We start from the raw sequence: 16,732 nt of genomic DNA on the forward strand, positions 1-16,732 counted from the left end.
GTACTATAAATCATTGGTTGATAAGAGAGACCCTCCTATCCAATAGGAATCAGAGCTCATACCTGAATGATGTTTAAGCGATCATGCCTCCAAGGTAAATTCAGCTGTGAAGGTTCATTATGAGAGCCCATCAAGAACACCCCATCTGCTGCAGTCTGGAATGTGCAGAGTCCTCATGTTGTGTCTGGAAAAAAAATAACAAAGAGGCAATAAGGCAGATTTCAAAAGCTTGAATGTCTGAGCAATCTTGCATTTATCCTAAGAAATATGTTTCATGTTAGGACTGAAGCAGAAACATTGGCATTTGTAAGAATAGATGAAGCTTGCCTGCTCAAAAGAAAATAAGGACCTTTGGCTGAGACGAGCTAATCTGCCAGGTGTTGGGCTTGATATCTTGAAACCTTTCATTTGTTTTATTTGGTCAGGTTTGTGTGCAGTGGCAGCACAGGGCCAAAAGGCTACAGTGTCTATATGGGGTCATGTATCAGGCCTGCCCTGGGGTTGTGAGGACATTAAGAAGCGTGATACAGTGTGCCTTTCATTCTCAGTGCTGCAGCTGCACTGCCATGACTTCCTGGGCTTGGCTGTCGACATCCACATTTCACAGCTCCAACGTGACTGCTGCAATGAGACAAGACATTGCAGCATCTCTGCCAAGTCCTCGCACAGCCACTTGCTCCCTCTCTGAGAAGAGCATCTGTAGCCTGGCTGTCTCTTGCTCGGGTCATCCCCTAGACTACGTCATTACAGAGGACATCAGGTTGCACTCTCCATAAATTAAATCTTGGACTGCATTCACACAGGGACAGACAATGTGGCTTTAACCCTTCAGGCACAGATTCCTGCTGTTTGTTAGAAGGGAATTGTTATCTTCTTGAGGTTTTGACATTTTCTCAGCTCCTTTTTGCACCAGCCTGATTCATTTTCATCATTTGGACTTTTTAATGTGTGCGCCAAAGGGAGGTAAAGATATACAAATAGCATAAACATGTTCATTTCAATCACTTTTTCGTCTAGGCACCATGCCGTATCACAAGGCATGGGCAAGGGTTAATTTGTATTCTGCAGGTTCTTGTTTTCAATAATTTATCATTGATGTGTATTGATTTACTATCACCGGGACCAAGGCTTGACCTCTTCAGTGAAGTATGGTCTACTTCAATAGCCGCCCTACCCCCCCACCGCCCTATTCCTTTTAATCCGGAAATTTACAGACCACTGCCATCACAACGTGGCAGTTTTTACTTTTCTGGGGAGACTGCTTAATAGTTTCCATTTCCATCCGTGTGCACTGGCATGAAACACACAGCATGCAATCCTAAACATCAAGATGGATGCGAAAATATAAAACACTGCTAAATAAGTGATATTAAGGATAATAGAAAGACCCTGAGTAAATCGTTCTTGCTATCAGTTTTTAGGAATCCCACAGACCAAATAGGCCTACTATTAAATAGAAAAATGAAGCACCTCTTTGGTTAAGTGGCCCCCTGGTGGTAGGACCAATGGACCTTGGCATTCAGAAAATTATCTCTTTTAATGCAATACCAAATTAAACAGTGCCAATCCTAAAATGAGAAAGCCCAGGAAAAAATGAGGAAAACTTTGCTCATAGATTGGCTGTTGAAGCCTTTAAGCTCACGTGACGTAGCTGCTACTTCTCGCCCCGACTGTCTTCATTAAGTTAAACCCCTTCAGTTTTCTTTCATAATACACTGGCTATCATGCGTTTTCACTTCACAACCGGAGTTGCCATAACCCTCCCGGCATCCGTGATGATCCCGCCACCATTTATAGCCTCGCGGTGAAAAACAATCTTATTATGAGATTTAAACTTCGCCTCGCCTAGACTGGAGGATCAACATGCATTCCTCTAGCACTTATTCCCCGCTGTTTCCCCAACTGATACAGTAATATCTGCCTACCTACCCGCCTCCTTTGATTGTTGCTTAAACGCCCGTGTCAGCTCTCGATGTAATAGAAAAAGCCAGGCAGGGCTCCGGGTCTGTTCAGCATAAATAAAGGCGAGCGGTGAGAGGAGCTCAGCCCAGAATTAAATCACTCACCGCTAAATGGATCTTTGAGACTCTCCCTTGACGCAGTCAGCAGTTGCTCTGTGCGTCTTCAACCCCTAAACAGCGAACTGGGATTCTTGTTTTTATTTTATTTTTTGACTTATCTAACATAAATGTATCCTGTCTCTTTGAAAATCTCCTGTGTTCGTGGTGACATACAGTAACCAGCTTTGTATCGAGAAGAAGCTCTCGTTCCGCGATCGTCAAGCAGGTAAGCTGTCTCAGTGTTGCTACATTTCACACTTCAATATCGTAGACTTTAAGGACAACATGCTGTACTTTATGGCATTTTCACACGCAGTAAATATTTGAGGTTGACATGAAATACTGTTAAAAACATTGGTGTTTTAAATTGAATAGTGCGGATGTGTGCAGAAAGAAACATAACTCTTCTATTACTTATTACATACGCACCGTACAAAATGCATAGCTGAACTTGCTCATTCACAAAGAAGTCGCTGCAATTTGCATTTGTATCTGCGAGATATTTACAGGACATGGGGGGCACTTTCTTCCGCTTTTTAATGCGAATTAACTGCTGTTTCAAATTGTTTATGTTTTAAAGTGCTGTAATTCTCATGCTCGTAAATATTAAGACACGAACGTTAGCTTCAACCTGATACGACTCCAGAGAAAGTAGTAGGTACTTTGCAACTGTAAACCTCCACTAACACCGCCCGCGTGAGAGGTAGCTTCAGCACCACGGACAGCTCTCTGCCGCTTTTACTCAACTTCACTTCAGAGATTCGCACAAAGAATCGGATATCCATTCACACCTGAAGGAGAACTCCGGTTGGTGTGAAGGTTAGCTTTTACTTTGTATTATAATGACTTAAATAAGAACATTTATAAAAGCTTTTATACCACCTATTCAGTTTGGAAGGAGTCATATTAAATCGAAGACAACATTATGAATTGAATCATAGTACACGTTCAGGGCAGTGTATGGCCTTAACCCTATTATGCTGTCTTTACACAGCCTTTGCTTTACAGTAGTCCTTTGCACTCTCACTCAGATTAGCTGAGGATTTCGCTGCGTCTGTGCCATCTGTCTTGGAAATGCATACTATAGCCTATACTGTACGCTGGACATGTTGATTTATTTGAATTGCCTATGTGAAAAGCTTCATATGGATTATTCTCCCTTTTTTTATACAGCATGAGCATTTCCAAAGATTTCTAGCCAGCTAAAAGAAGTCTCCCTGAATTATCTGTCAGATGGAGAGGTGCTGGTGGTATTGAGGGGGATTTGTAGTCTGAAACAATGCCAGGTTTAATAAAACCTACACATGCAAAAGAAAATGACCAGACCATAGGAACAATTCTCTGGCTTTCCACTCAGCTGCACTATGGACATAGGAGTGCTGTATTATCTCTGTTATGGCTAAATATTATGTTACTGTCGTAGTGACATTTAAAGCCAGGATAGCATTTATGAAATAAAGCTTAGACGATCAGTTTTTTGCTGCTGAACTCCGGGCATTGTGTTAGTTGTCTGTGGTTGCACATTGTTCCAGTCATTTCATACAAAAGATCAGCCTTGGCTTAGCCTCTACCATCACTGTGAATCACTACTTCCTCCAACTTTTATTGTGTAGAGTTATGACTGTTTCAAAACATCTTAGTTTTGCTGCTGTTGCTAAAGCTGCCTCTCGCATTAGCCTTCGTATCCCCCTTTTCCTGTCCCCGTCTCCCTTATCTTGATTATGCAGCTGGATGATTGAGTCAGCTATTTTGTATGCAAGTTGCCTTAGCTTGGCTCTTTGTGGAGGAGAGAGAGTGAGGGAGAGATCGTGCTGGGGATACTGAGAGAGAATTACAGCTTCTCATGACGGCGAGGAGTGGAAAAGACGAGGCTGCCCTATTCGATAAATTGCTGGATGAGAGAGACAGATATCCTTAGGGGGACAGCGGTTTTGGAAATTTGACCAACCTTTCTAAATGAGAAAGGCAGCGCTCATTAGAGTTCACCACGGCTCTATATGTGGTCTTGAATTGAAGCATGGATGATATAAACCCAATTTTTCTGAATTGTGAAATATTTTAGATGCATGTTGTACCTCAAACTGACTTTTTTTGGACTGATATGGAAAATATAAATCACATCTTGCATATCACAGGGGCATCTACAGTTTGAGTCCAGTTGGGCAATTGACCATACTGTATGTACATAATCTTATATCATGTACATATCATTTATCATCCTGTTGATAAAGTTTAAAAAATCCTGATTTAATCTTTCCTGTATGACTGATTCTATAGGTTTGGTGGTGCCTCCCATTTTGAAGAGAAAAGTGCAATTTAATGGACAAAATGCAAATAAGTTCTATAATAAGTCTCCTATTGTAGAAACGTTGTTGGGGCCTGTTCAACTGCATGTTGCAGCAGTGGTATGTTTTAAAAAAATTGTTAACAAAGTGTAATCAAAGGCAGAAGTCAGGGTTTAACAGACAGAGCTGTGAAACATATGGTACGACAGACAGTAACTCGTGTTTCAGTTACAGCTCAACAGATCTCCACAATCGTTAAAATTCAACTTCCTTTTGCTGTGATTAGTGTGTGCCATTTTACAAGAGCTGTTGCACCACTTTACTCTCACGAGTCCCATGTGCCACTCAGCTGTTTTTTAAAAGCCTGTTTTCCTCCGTAGTGAAAAGGGTAAGGTCATGGCATAAGACACAGAGGAAACACAAAGGAAAGGATGGAAAAATATGTAATGTTCTCTCTGTAAGAGGTACAAAGTCAGGATTGGATGCTGCAAATACTAATGGTTTTTGTTTTAACGAATGAAGAGCTCAATATACAGTAGTTTACAGTCAATTTCACATGACATTTTACATTATAGAACTTTGGCTCCTCACATACACCATGTTAACCTTTTAGTTTTATTTTGTGAAGTCTGCCACATATTACCTGATATTGGGGAAATATGGCATTGAAAACATACCATTTAAAAAAAAATGTACTGCCTTGAATCTTTAATTTTCAACATTTCAAAAAGTGTTTTTGCCGTGTACAGACTTGTGAAGAGTTCTTTGTGGTGAAGGACAGGGACATCAATGTCAGAATTGTGCCTCAGGACAACAGACATTAAAAGGAAATGTTATTGACAGTAACTTAACATTCAGGCTAAAGGCTGTACTTAGTAGATAAGGCAAATGCAGTACTAAACCCACTGCCCTGCACATTTTATTCAGACAGTGCAAAACAAAGATAGACCTTGGCTTGGATGATATTATTTCGTAGAAAGCATGTACAAAAACATTAGGTAACTGCACCTTGATTTAGCAGCTCATTAACTGCACATTGTGTTCACAGAGCTTTGGCATCAGGAAGGAATGCATTTACTTAGGAGGGTTTATTGAAAGTGGCAGCGATGGCCCTTCGGGTTCCAGATGTGTTCGCCCAAAAAACTAGGAAAATCACATGACAGGTGTAACCATTATGGATGAGTAATTTCATTTTATTCCACCTTCTAGCAACATTTGTGCTGATTACAGCTCAGGAGGAAATGAGATGACTGCCATGTAGGGTGAGTTTTACGTGTTCATTGACAAATGTTCAGCAGAGCTAGGAAGTATACATGAGAGACATGCTGCAGACAGTAAAGTTGGAATGGGCTACTTTGCCATTGACAGATTGTGGGGATCAACCAGGAGATGTAGGGAATCACTCAAGGGTGTGAATCAGTCATAATTAATTTAGGAGTGCACAACAATTAATCCACCCAAGTGCCAGAAACGCTTCTGTGTAGTTTCCCTAGCCACCTGCTGGCTGCCTTATGATAGATGCAACCCTTCAGTAAATAAGTATCACAAAATGGCAGAGTGAGGCATATTGAACATTGCTCTGTCTCTGCCTTTGCCATCTTCTCAGCAAAGTAATTAGATGCCGGGATGCAAAACGCCATGGCAGTGTTTCTGCAGGCACCTGCTCTGCTTGACGAATCTCCTGTACATGAGAGCCCATTAAAGCTGGCAATACATAACAGTTCTGTCAAAGCTCATTTCAGCAGCAGGGTTTTTTTTTTTTTGGTTTGTCAGAGGACGACTCTGATGGCTTTTACTAAATTCTGTCTTTTTGTGTTGGTCACTTCTTCATCATAGAACTAGAGCTGGGGGGCAGGCAGAGGAACTGCATGTTAAAACTCAGACCAAAGAAGCTTGGCAATGTATCAACATTGTATTGATCTGTGATATCATAAGTGTTTTGTTTTCCTGGTTTAAAAGGCAGCATTACAGTAAATTCATCTCTGAAGCTGTTCTTCATTCACTTAGTATATCCAATTTACAGATTACTTTTTATAAAAAATAAATAATTATTGGGCAAACATGTTGTTAAAGCACCGATAGTCAACTCTCCAATATTTAGTTTGTAGGAAAGCTGTATTTACAGTGGCTCCTTCACAATATACAGGGCTGCTGGAGCTCTGTACGCAGTATGCAAGATATTTCCTCTGTGCATTGTACACAGCACAAACCAATAACTCTTATCTGCTTTTCCACTTCCTTTTAGGAAAACAAACTATTTTTATTAATCATATTAGTTTCAACAGACTTAATAATTCATTGCTTTGGCTAGTTTATTAAAAAAACAATCGTTTTTTTGTTTTGTTTCATCCTGGCTCAACATAATCAAGACTGTCACCAAATGTAGTGGTTAAGGTACTTATATGGGTTGCATATAATGGATTTATGTGCATTATTAGTTTTGTTTGGTCAAAATCATGTCTGGAAAGGTCCAAAACAAAGTGTGACGGTGGCTGTGCTTTAAGGGTTTACCTTCTGTGGTAGTCAAACAAACAACAAGATGATTAATGAATAACTGCCTGGATGTGAGAATTAGTTCCATACACTGTATAGTCGAGACCCTGACTGCTCTTCATCAATCATAGAGGGGATGCTTTAAAAATAAAGGGCCATCAAATACAGTGTTATACTGCAGGTTGATGAGGGAATGATAATACAGAGTCCTGTCAGATCTCTATACAAAGAAGCTGCACCCGAGAGGGCTAGGGCCTTTTTTATTCACACTTTCTCTTGCACACTTCAGATTGAATGGCACTGATCTCACCTTTTTAATCAAAGCAAACTAAAGGGTAAAACGCAGAAAGGTTTTCACAAAGGAAATCTAACCAGCTGGGTGTGAACGTGCCGTCAGGTGTGAATGAAGTTGACAATGTGCCATTATGATGCATTTTTCATTCATCCGATGTAGCTAATTATCTGAAGTGGAAATCCTGTTACAAATATATTTGTGTTTCATAACATCTTAAGGTGAAAAAATATATAATGTTTAGAGCCTGACAGCTACTTTTAAAAAGTCCTGGTATGCCATCTCTAAGGAGACACAAAAACACGCACAAATATCCCCTGTCTACTGAGGACACACACACACACACACACACACACACACACACACACACACACACACACACACACACACACACACTCCGTCACTCTTTAACTGAAAAGACAGGACACCGATCAAATTAATTGGTTCCTTGGGGAAATATAAACCCCAAAGGGTTCCTGCAATGTCCAACGCACTGAAAGTCCACCAAATCCTAAAGTTTATTTTTAACCTGCAGGCTGTTACTCTATCAAGTCATTTTATAGAGCAGACTTTGGAGCTTGTGTTTTGCTGCAAGCTGCACATCTTTTGTTTAGATAATTATATAAGACTTCAGCGCAATGACACATAGTGTTAGAAAATGTAGCTGATTAGATCCCTGATCAGTAATGCACTATGATTAGGCCGTTTAAAGTTTCCTACCAATTATGAAATTTAAACCAACCGTCTTTAAATATGACAGATGCTCAATGAATAAAGTCTCTTAGACATGCCACACTGAAGGACGATGCTTTTCATCAAACGGGAAGAAAAATAATTTGAGGTCAACAGGTGCCAGAAGTCATATCATGGTAATCAAAACAGCTCTAATGAGTAAATTAACCTGTTCTTTGACTAATGCCAACACCTGTGCAAATATGAAGCACCAAATGTGTTATTTTCTATTCCTTTAGGTTGAATAATTGTTCACAAAAGTAAATGGTGGAAAAACATTTGATTATTGGTTGAGTTGGCTCCTCATTGTGTGTTATGTGCTTTTCTATGATGTGACATGAGTATGTGAATGAAGCATTACAGTAGGTTGTTAACTTGTACTTATTAAGTTACTGGATGTTTAGCTAGCTAATAGTTTGGTTACTTATTCAGCCACATTTTCAGCAACCTTCTCCTAATTCCATATAGCAAGGAGAACACTGAGCTGCCGAGTACTTCCTGTCTGTGAACTAGTCTCCCAGCAGTGGGATATGGCTGAGAGAGCACAGGTTGTGCTAGCTAGCTAATTATTGTCTCATTTGTGGTCTAAGAGTGCATAAATTACCACATTTCAATACTGGCAAACGTGAAAAAAGGTGCAAGTCACCAAACAGAAGAAGAAAGCCTCTTTTTAACCAATCAAAAGACACATAAATGGTATGGTTCCTGCATTGAATACGGTCCGAAACCACATCTAGGCAGACCATAGTTTGATTCATGCTCTTACACTGACTTCAGTTACCAGCACCAAGATGGTAACCGGCCCAGGGTAGGGCTAAACTGGACTAAACTGTGCTGGTGTAAATGCGCCCTTGTGCTTTGACCCCCAGAAGTTATTTCCTGCGCACTTTGATGAAGACTGGTAGTGCCATCAGCTATTACTCCGCCTCTGAAAAAACCTCCATATCTTCAAATACTGTTAAATGGTTTTCAGTTCAGTTTTTCATGAATGTTTATTCATGGTTTATCCTCGCAGGCACTCCAGTAATATTTTTTTCTGATCGATTTTGACCACCCTCAGAGTTATTCATTCAACTCCTAATGCAAAGAGACTCAGCTAGTAATTTGGTTAGTTAAGGCAACTCATCTCTCCAAGGAAGAAGCCCACACTGTTCACCATTATAAATAAATCCACTCACAACATGAGAGCAAAGATGAGACGGGGTAACTGTAAAATTCACGTCCCGGTTCTTGGCAATAATGAACGGTGCATTATTAATAATAAATACAGTCTATGATAAAGGACAAGTAGCACAACAATCATTATTTTCATTATGATGTAGAAAATAACCTACAGATCATTCACTGATATGTGCACCAATGAATCCTGTTTTTTTGCTGAGGTTTTATCTTTAAATGTCATGTTTTGTAAGTCCAAAACCCAAAGATAAAACCGCATGAATTTTCTCTTTACATTTACTCAATTATAAACGTTTCTGATTGTCGAAAATATACTTCAAGACCACTGATCAGCGCAAACTGTTGCTCTTTAATGGCTCTGCCTTTAACTCAAGGGATTGATTGTTGGGGTGTTTTTGCGCTGTTCCAACAATTGCCCCTCACCCAATAGACAAACATTTAAGTGTACAATCATCTGGAGTGAAAGCCAAGAAGACAAGGAGCAATCAGATGATCAGTCCACGACTCATCTACACGTTGATGTTGTGTGAAGGTCATCCTTAATGTTCCTTCGCACCACAGCCCACCACATTGTCGTACAACTGTCTGATGGATGATTTGAGCAAGCAGATTGCTTCCCGTTGAGCCAGCACTATAGAAGCCATACAGGGGACAAATGGCAGCAATGCTCATGAGTGCTTGGTGGCTGATGGGCAACCCCCACAAATAACAAGGTTACCTTGGTCAACACCAGACAGTGTTACTCCAAGATATGTAGCAACCCCTGTGACTTGCTAACATCATTGCCTTTGTTCTTGTCAATCTAGAGATGGTCTGTCTTCAGTTGAGTATTTCCAATTCAAACTACTTGATTGATTTCATTGGCATGTATTGTGCAAACTCCCATGTTTGGGCATTATCAGAAGTTGTTATTACTTTAATTTTCAACTATTTTATAAGAAGACTAGGAGAGATGGAAAGTAATCATCCCACTGTGGTGACCCCTAAATGGAGCCGCCCAAAGAGGGAGTGGGCTTTTACTTATTATATCAAAGATACGCTGTGGCACGTTCATTGAATTGTCATGAGGAACAATGCCACATGATTGTGTGTGATCATTTCCACTTCCTACAATCACCGCCTCCTGACTCAGTGTGCAGCTGTTGTGACAGAAGGCTTTCATCACACATAATGCCGGCATCTGCTTTAGTATTTAAATGATTTATCTTAATGCCTGCAAACAAATCAGAAAAAAGGCCACTTTTAATTTCTGGGACTTATTATTTTAAACATTCACAGCTCTAGAGGAAAAGGATCAAGCAGAACATGAGAGCCTAAACTAACTTAATCTTTGTGCAATGAGAAGATGACTGACCAGCTGTGAAGGGCAGGTTGTAAATAATAGGGTGTCTGACTCATCAATAATTTCAACAGCCATGTCTTGGCTTTCTAACCTACGGCTGACTTTGTTTGTTGTACTGCGGGGAGCAAAGATCAGTATTTTGTGGAAATAATTAAGTAAAACATCTTTTGATGGCTATAGACGTACAGTGTGCCAGAAAACCAGCCAGAATATCTCTAATGCATCCATACATCTCAACTCAAAAGCCTTTAGGCACCTCTGTCAAGATCGCTGTATAGCTTTTAGGTTTTGGCAAGTACGTCATGATTCAAGAGTGCCAATGCAATGGCTTTTCACAGTCCTATAAAGAGTTACTTAATCTTTAATCAGTCAAGCAATTGACTAAATCTACAAATTGTCATTGAGCAAGGGAAGAAGGGACGTCGTTACCATAGAAACTGCTTCCAAACTTGGAGCAAACATACTAGCATCTACTTATAAAAATGTGCCAGTATTCACACCATTAGCAGGCCACAGTGTACCATAACACTCATATTGGAGAGCGTCGCCGCATACTTGACTTAGTGTTCATTGACACTATCGGAGCCTTTCATATGATGAAAATTAGAGCCGGATTTCTACAGAGCCATCTAAGCGGCGTCTTGAAATGGCCTAAGTGTATGTGATTTACACAATGGCATGCATAAGGGACCTGGAAATAAACGAACATGATAAATTAATTAAGACTCCCAGTGTTTGTAAAGAATCCCACTTGTGTTTCTTGCTTTGCGGCCGATTAAACATTGCAGTTGTTTGGGGAGAGAAAATGTATCCTTTGCAGAGAAGATTGATTGCAGCACAACAAAGCAAGGCAGAACGCTGGACTTTCAAAGCAATAACTGAACAGAGCCACATCTACTGGAAAAGAAATCACTATATCTGCTGTGCCCAAAGCAATGAAGTAAGTGTTGGAATGTGCCAAGTTCTGAGAGAGCCGTTACCGAATACTACAGATCATGATTCAGATCGGATGCAAGACCTTTCTTGGCAGCTTGCTTGTTGCTTACAGCAGCGAATCAGAAACATATAAATATTTACCTGGATAGCTGCCATGCTGTAAGCTGATGTCTCTGAACAGATGAATAACATTTTAGGAATATTGTATTTGATCTTTTCTAACCTCTGATGGAATAACCGGCAACGGGCCTTCTAACGTGAACATTTTTGCGAACCAACTTCTTTTGTGATTTTTATTCAGGTTGACAGCTGGCAGAAAAAGTTGTCCATTCCCAGCTGCTGTGCATCAATCTGATGCTCCACCTGTTGTCTCTTCACTCTCGCCCTCCGTTGCTCATTAAACAGCACTGCCTTTCAGGCCAAATCAGCTCAGCCTGGTGATCACCCACTGTGAGACCAGAGCACAGAGAGAGGAGGGATCTGGTGTGCCAGATTGTTAAACCTGTGAAGTGCTATTTCTTCAAATAAATATGGAGATTATATGTCAAGACTATGTGCCAATTATGCTTTCCCACTTCTTTAGTAGGACCACTTGGAATCTGTGTGAAAGTATGCAGTGTTTAATAAAATGTACAGTTAGGGTTGCTTGTCATTGGTGCTACACGAAGTGAACAGAGACTGGAGACAAGCATAGGGATAGCTCTCAGTGATGCCAAGATGAGAGCTGCAACCACTTGATAGAAAAAAACAAGAACAGCAAGGCTTTATGATTCCCTTTACAGAAGACTCCCTCTCATCTAAGATCAGAGGCTAAGACAACACTAGCTGCAGTGCTACCCAATACAGTCACAATACACAGTTCTCACATGTAGAACACTGATCAAAAATGTAAGCAGGAACTTGGAACAACATAATTATCATCAGCTGTCTTTTAAGGAAATCATTTGCTGCTGCAAAATAATAATAGAGGCACACTGAAACTGAGCAATTTCAATATGAATTCATGCCCATGATTATACAAATACCTTGACAGCTGAGCACCCTGCAAAGCAATTTCTGCTGCTTTTACTGAGGTGTGTGTATGAACTAGGTTGTGTGTGTGTGTGTGTGTGTGTGTGTGTGTGTGTGTGTGTGTGTGTGTGTGTGTTGTTGCTGTTCCATGTGCATTTTTGCATCAGAGTTCTCACCTAATAATAAAGTAAATTACAGTTTGCTCCCCCCATACTGTAGCCACGTTTAGGCCCCATCCCATGTAGTGGAACACTGGCAATCATTACAGGTCCACGTATGTGTGTTTTGCTTGTTGATTGTTCGATTGGAACATTGTTGCTGAATCAAGAGGTTGACTGACTGCTAATGGAAGTATACGTTTGGAAAAGCAATTCATGGTTTAGCACGTGAGTTAGCGATTAAAGTGATTAGCCTGTGGCGCCACGCTTAGATGGTAGCCCTGGATCAGCTGCAGGATGTGGGAAAAAACTCAATGTTTTATTACCGCTTTATTATTCATTTCATACTTTGCTTTTTGAGTTTGTGTTCTCATCAAACTACTAAATCCAGAGCTACAATAACAAACTTTCACATGGTCCATTCAGAAGGCTGATGAAAAACAAAGCCTCATGCTGTCAGGGTAGGAAATAAGCAGCAAATGAAGGGTGGATCAACCTCTTGATATTATGTATCCAGATCTCTGCTCACTTGCAGCCACTGTAAAAGATTTTCATCAGTGAAATACACCTAATAAAATACACTGTCCTTGCTTGCCCTACTTACACTTAACAGTGTACACAATCAAGAGAAGAGCACGCTGTTTTCTTACTCTTTCCTTTGCTTGTAACTTGAACCTCTTGTCACTGATTTGATGCAGCGAGAAGAGAAGGCCCCTTATGACCTGGGAGTGATAAATAGCACGGCCCCATAGCGATGTCCTCCCTCCAGAGAACGCCTCACACTGGGAATAGACTACAAGCACTACAGGGTCTCAGAAAGGGGGGAACTTTTACATTACCGTTATATAGATCAGCTCAGAATGGGAAGTGTTTTAGGGTAGTCAAGAGAAAACGCCAACAAATATTCAGCCAATAGTTTTACAGTGTGATCTCCTAGACTGAATGTAAAGACTGCAAATATAACTCCAAATTTCATTAAAATAGGAGCTCATGCCGTTCAATATCCTCAGAATACTCAGTCGAGTGCTGGAAGAAGCCTGAGCGGTGAATTTTACTACAGTAGATATATTGTATGTTTTATTCAAGGACAGGGCCTCCCTTGAGGGCCCGAATGCCTATAAGCCCTGCGGGTGTGCCCGCCAGACTTCAGCCGCAGGCACCGTCCCTCTGTCAATTCCTCTGTGCTCTGCCCCGGGTCCCTCCTCCAGGGAAGTTTTCAAAGAGGTACATCTGTTATGTCACAGTGATGCAGTCATAACATGGTGATGAACTTGGTTTCCCCTTATCTGCATACTACATCACACAAAACAAAACCATTATGACAACTTTCATGGTAATAATACTTTAGAGGAAGTTAAGCAACTATAGCCTCATTCTTGTGGGAGTTGCAAGGTTTTTCCCTCAATCAATACAAAGTTAGCATTTAAGTAAGAGTGTCGTTTCCATAATGGGAATAAACATATTCCTGGAAATGTGTGGGAGACAACCCTTACATTCAGCAATTTAATGTCCAAATAGGGTTTATTTTATCATCAAATAAGTTTAACATTTCAATTAATTCCCCTTGATACGTTTTCTAAGATATGAGCCTGATTAAATTGTAAAATCCATATTGAGCAGCGTATAAATCCACATCAAAAGAAGGGCATTTGTCCATGAGAACATTTTCACTGTGGTGAATGCTGGGCTCTGCACCCTGTTATTAGAGGTTCAAGCTTGACTAACTGTATCCTTTTCTGTCTAATCTGATTTGCATAGTTAAATGCTTGCGCCTAGTGCTACGTGCCAGTGGCTCTGTACTTATAATTAAAAATGTTAGGTCTTTCACTTTTCATTATCCCTGCTGTTTAAGGATTTTCAGTATTCCCATTTGGCTGATCTGATCTTATTACAAAGATATACAGAATTACTGGACTGAAGAGCGACGGCATACAACTACAAGCACTATACATCCACCCTGGGAATATTGATAATTAATATACACAATTTAATACTGCAACGTATTTCCAACATTGCACAAGTAACAGCAGGACACTAGACCCCCTCGTAGTATGGGACTATCTGAAGAACAAATATAGTTCAAAGCATACTTATCTTTTCCACATTAATTGCATGTGTGAAATCTTCTTGATGGAAATGAGAAAGGGAATGTGTTGGAGGCATAGATCTTTTATGTGGACAACGTTCAAAGCGATGACACTGCGGAGCTTCTATAATACAAAGAACACGGGATGGATCGGTCGTTAAAAATGAAACATAGACTCAAATTATGGCAGTCACTGGTGGCCGCCTTCTACATCAAAGCTTTTACAGTTTTTGTGTCTGAATACATCAGAGTGAAAGCTGATGGATTCGAGATGGGCTCACTTGGCTCTCCGCCCTGCAGCTCGGACTGCAGCCAGGGTTCGGTCTCCGGCGGGGATCAAAAGTTTGAAAGGACCTCCCATAAGACGAAAGACATTTTGAACTTCGGTTGCAACTCTGTTTCTTTCGATTCAAAGTTTTTCTGAGAGAATGAACTGCTTGATTACCAAGTGACCCTTAACTCTTGGGTCGTTGTATTTCTAGAGTGTGCAAACTTAGTTTTTGACAACAGTCTTGCGCTCGTGAGTTTCTAAAGATTACTTGCTATAGGCTCACCTGCTATGGGGCTCTTTGCGTGAGATACCTTTTACAGAAAACTGAGTGCAAATAGACTTACTGGGATTAATGAGCCTTTTTGAGCTGTAGAGAAAAGATTAGACTTCCAGCTTCACATGCCATTGTGTTTCTGGTTGCGTAACACTGCAGTATAGGAGAGGCTCATTCATGCTTGAATAATGTTTTAAATATTTACTGAATTAAAGTGTGTAACGATTAATATTTGTTCAACTTTAGCTTTTTATATTTTATTATTTGCACAAAATATTTACTATCAAACCATTTATCTGCTTAGACTTTGCAAAAGGTAACCTCTGCACTTTATTTCTACATGTCTTATCTTTAGTTTTATCCTTTTCTTCACAATCCCCTGCAATATGGACAGTTGAATAACCTCTTATTTAAATGAAGCATGTTTCCTAAGAACATAAAAGCTGCCTCTCTTTCTTCCATGTATCTTTTTTCTTTCTATATAAAGCTAGCTGTCTGGGTCCGCTGTAGCCTGAACAGTCCTGCCATGATTCATTTGAATTTAAATGCATCACAAACCATGCAAGCCCCGACCACATGAGGCTTCCTGGTGTAAGACAGAAAGCACATCACCACAATGTCCTCAGTCTCAGTCTGGCTGAGGGCCCTTGGCTCGGGTCATGACTTGTTCTTTCCCTCCATGTTGCCTGTCACTGTGCTCTGTCAAAATAAAGCAGAATGTGAAATAAATAATAGAACATGAGTCAAATGTATGTTTTTCATTTACTTTGATTCATTTAGTTTTTTAATAATGGGTTAAACAATATTATATTAAAAATAATATCATTGACCCAATATTGAATTACACACCCTAAATTGCCAAATGAACCAACTTTCAAAATCAGGTTCCTTTCCCAACCTTTGGAAAAGTTTGGTGGGCAAAGTATAGCAAATTAAAATATTGAATTAATTGGCATATCATGTAATACTTCAACATGAATACAGCCGTGTACTGTATATGCAATGTTCTGATTCAGTCGCATGTGTAAGAATCCCCCACTTGCCAGAGTCAGGTAATCACTTTCCAGGAACTTCTCTGTGTTAAGTTGGAGCTTTACATTTTACAACTGCGATCTGTGAATGAGATAACCCACTTACAGTAGGATAAAGAGCCAGTGATGGATGTGACCGAGAACACAAACTGTCTCATATGATTTACTTGTTAATGAGTCTCGCAGTACATGCTATGCATCCGTAAAAAAGGAATGCATGGCTCACAATGAAGGCTCAGCTGTCAAATGATGCCCTTTATAATTGTTATATCATAACACACATTACTGGTAATGTTAGCAAAGCAGTCACTTTCTTTTGTATCCTTGCCATTCAGTGTGTGGATTTTTGTGAACTTCCAGTCGTGTTGGCTTTCCCAATAGTGCTGACAAAACAGGCTCTAGTAGAATTACATAACAACTCCTCTTACAAAGCTGGAGGGATGCCAATGGCAGCTTTGAAGGACCATCTGAACCGCGCTTCTCTTCTCTTTTTAATGTGTTCTGGATACAAAGCCATTGGCCATCGTACTTCCCCTGGTTGTCTATATACACTCTCCTCCATTTTTCCCCCCTCTGGGCATA

At 40.2% G+C, this 16,732-nt stretch overlaps 1 protein-coding gene across 1 annotated transcript in view; it reads left to right on the forward strand.

The window, feature by feature from the left end:
* Nucleotides 1-2,043: 2,043 nt before the first annotated feature.
* Nucleotides 2,044-16,732, forward strand: part of elfn1a (extracellular leucine-rich repeat and fibronectin type III domain containing 1a) — a 63,709-nt gene continuing 49,020 nt past the window's right edge. The window contains exon 1 of the mRNA XM_063903292.1: nucleotides 2,044-2,286. The gene's annotated coding sequence lies outside the window, so the exon portion shown is untranslated. The remainder of the gene's footprint in view (nucleotides 2,287-16,732) is intronic.

Source organism: Eleginops maclovinus, chromosome 16 (genome assembly GCF_036324505.1).
Source record: "Eleginops maclovinus isolate JMC-PN-2008 ecotype Puerto Natales chromosome 16, JC_Emac_rtc_rv5, whole genome shotgun sequence".
Taxonomy (NCBI): Eukaryota; Metazoa; Chordata; class Actinopteri; order Perciformes; family Eleginopidae; genus Eleginops; species Eleginops maclovinus.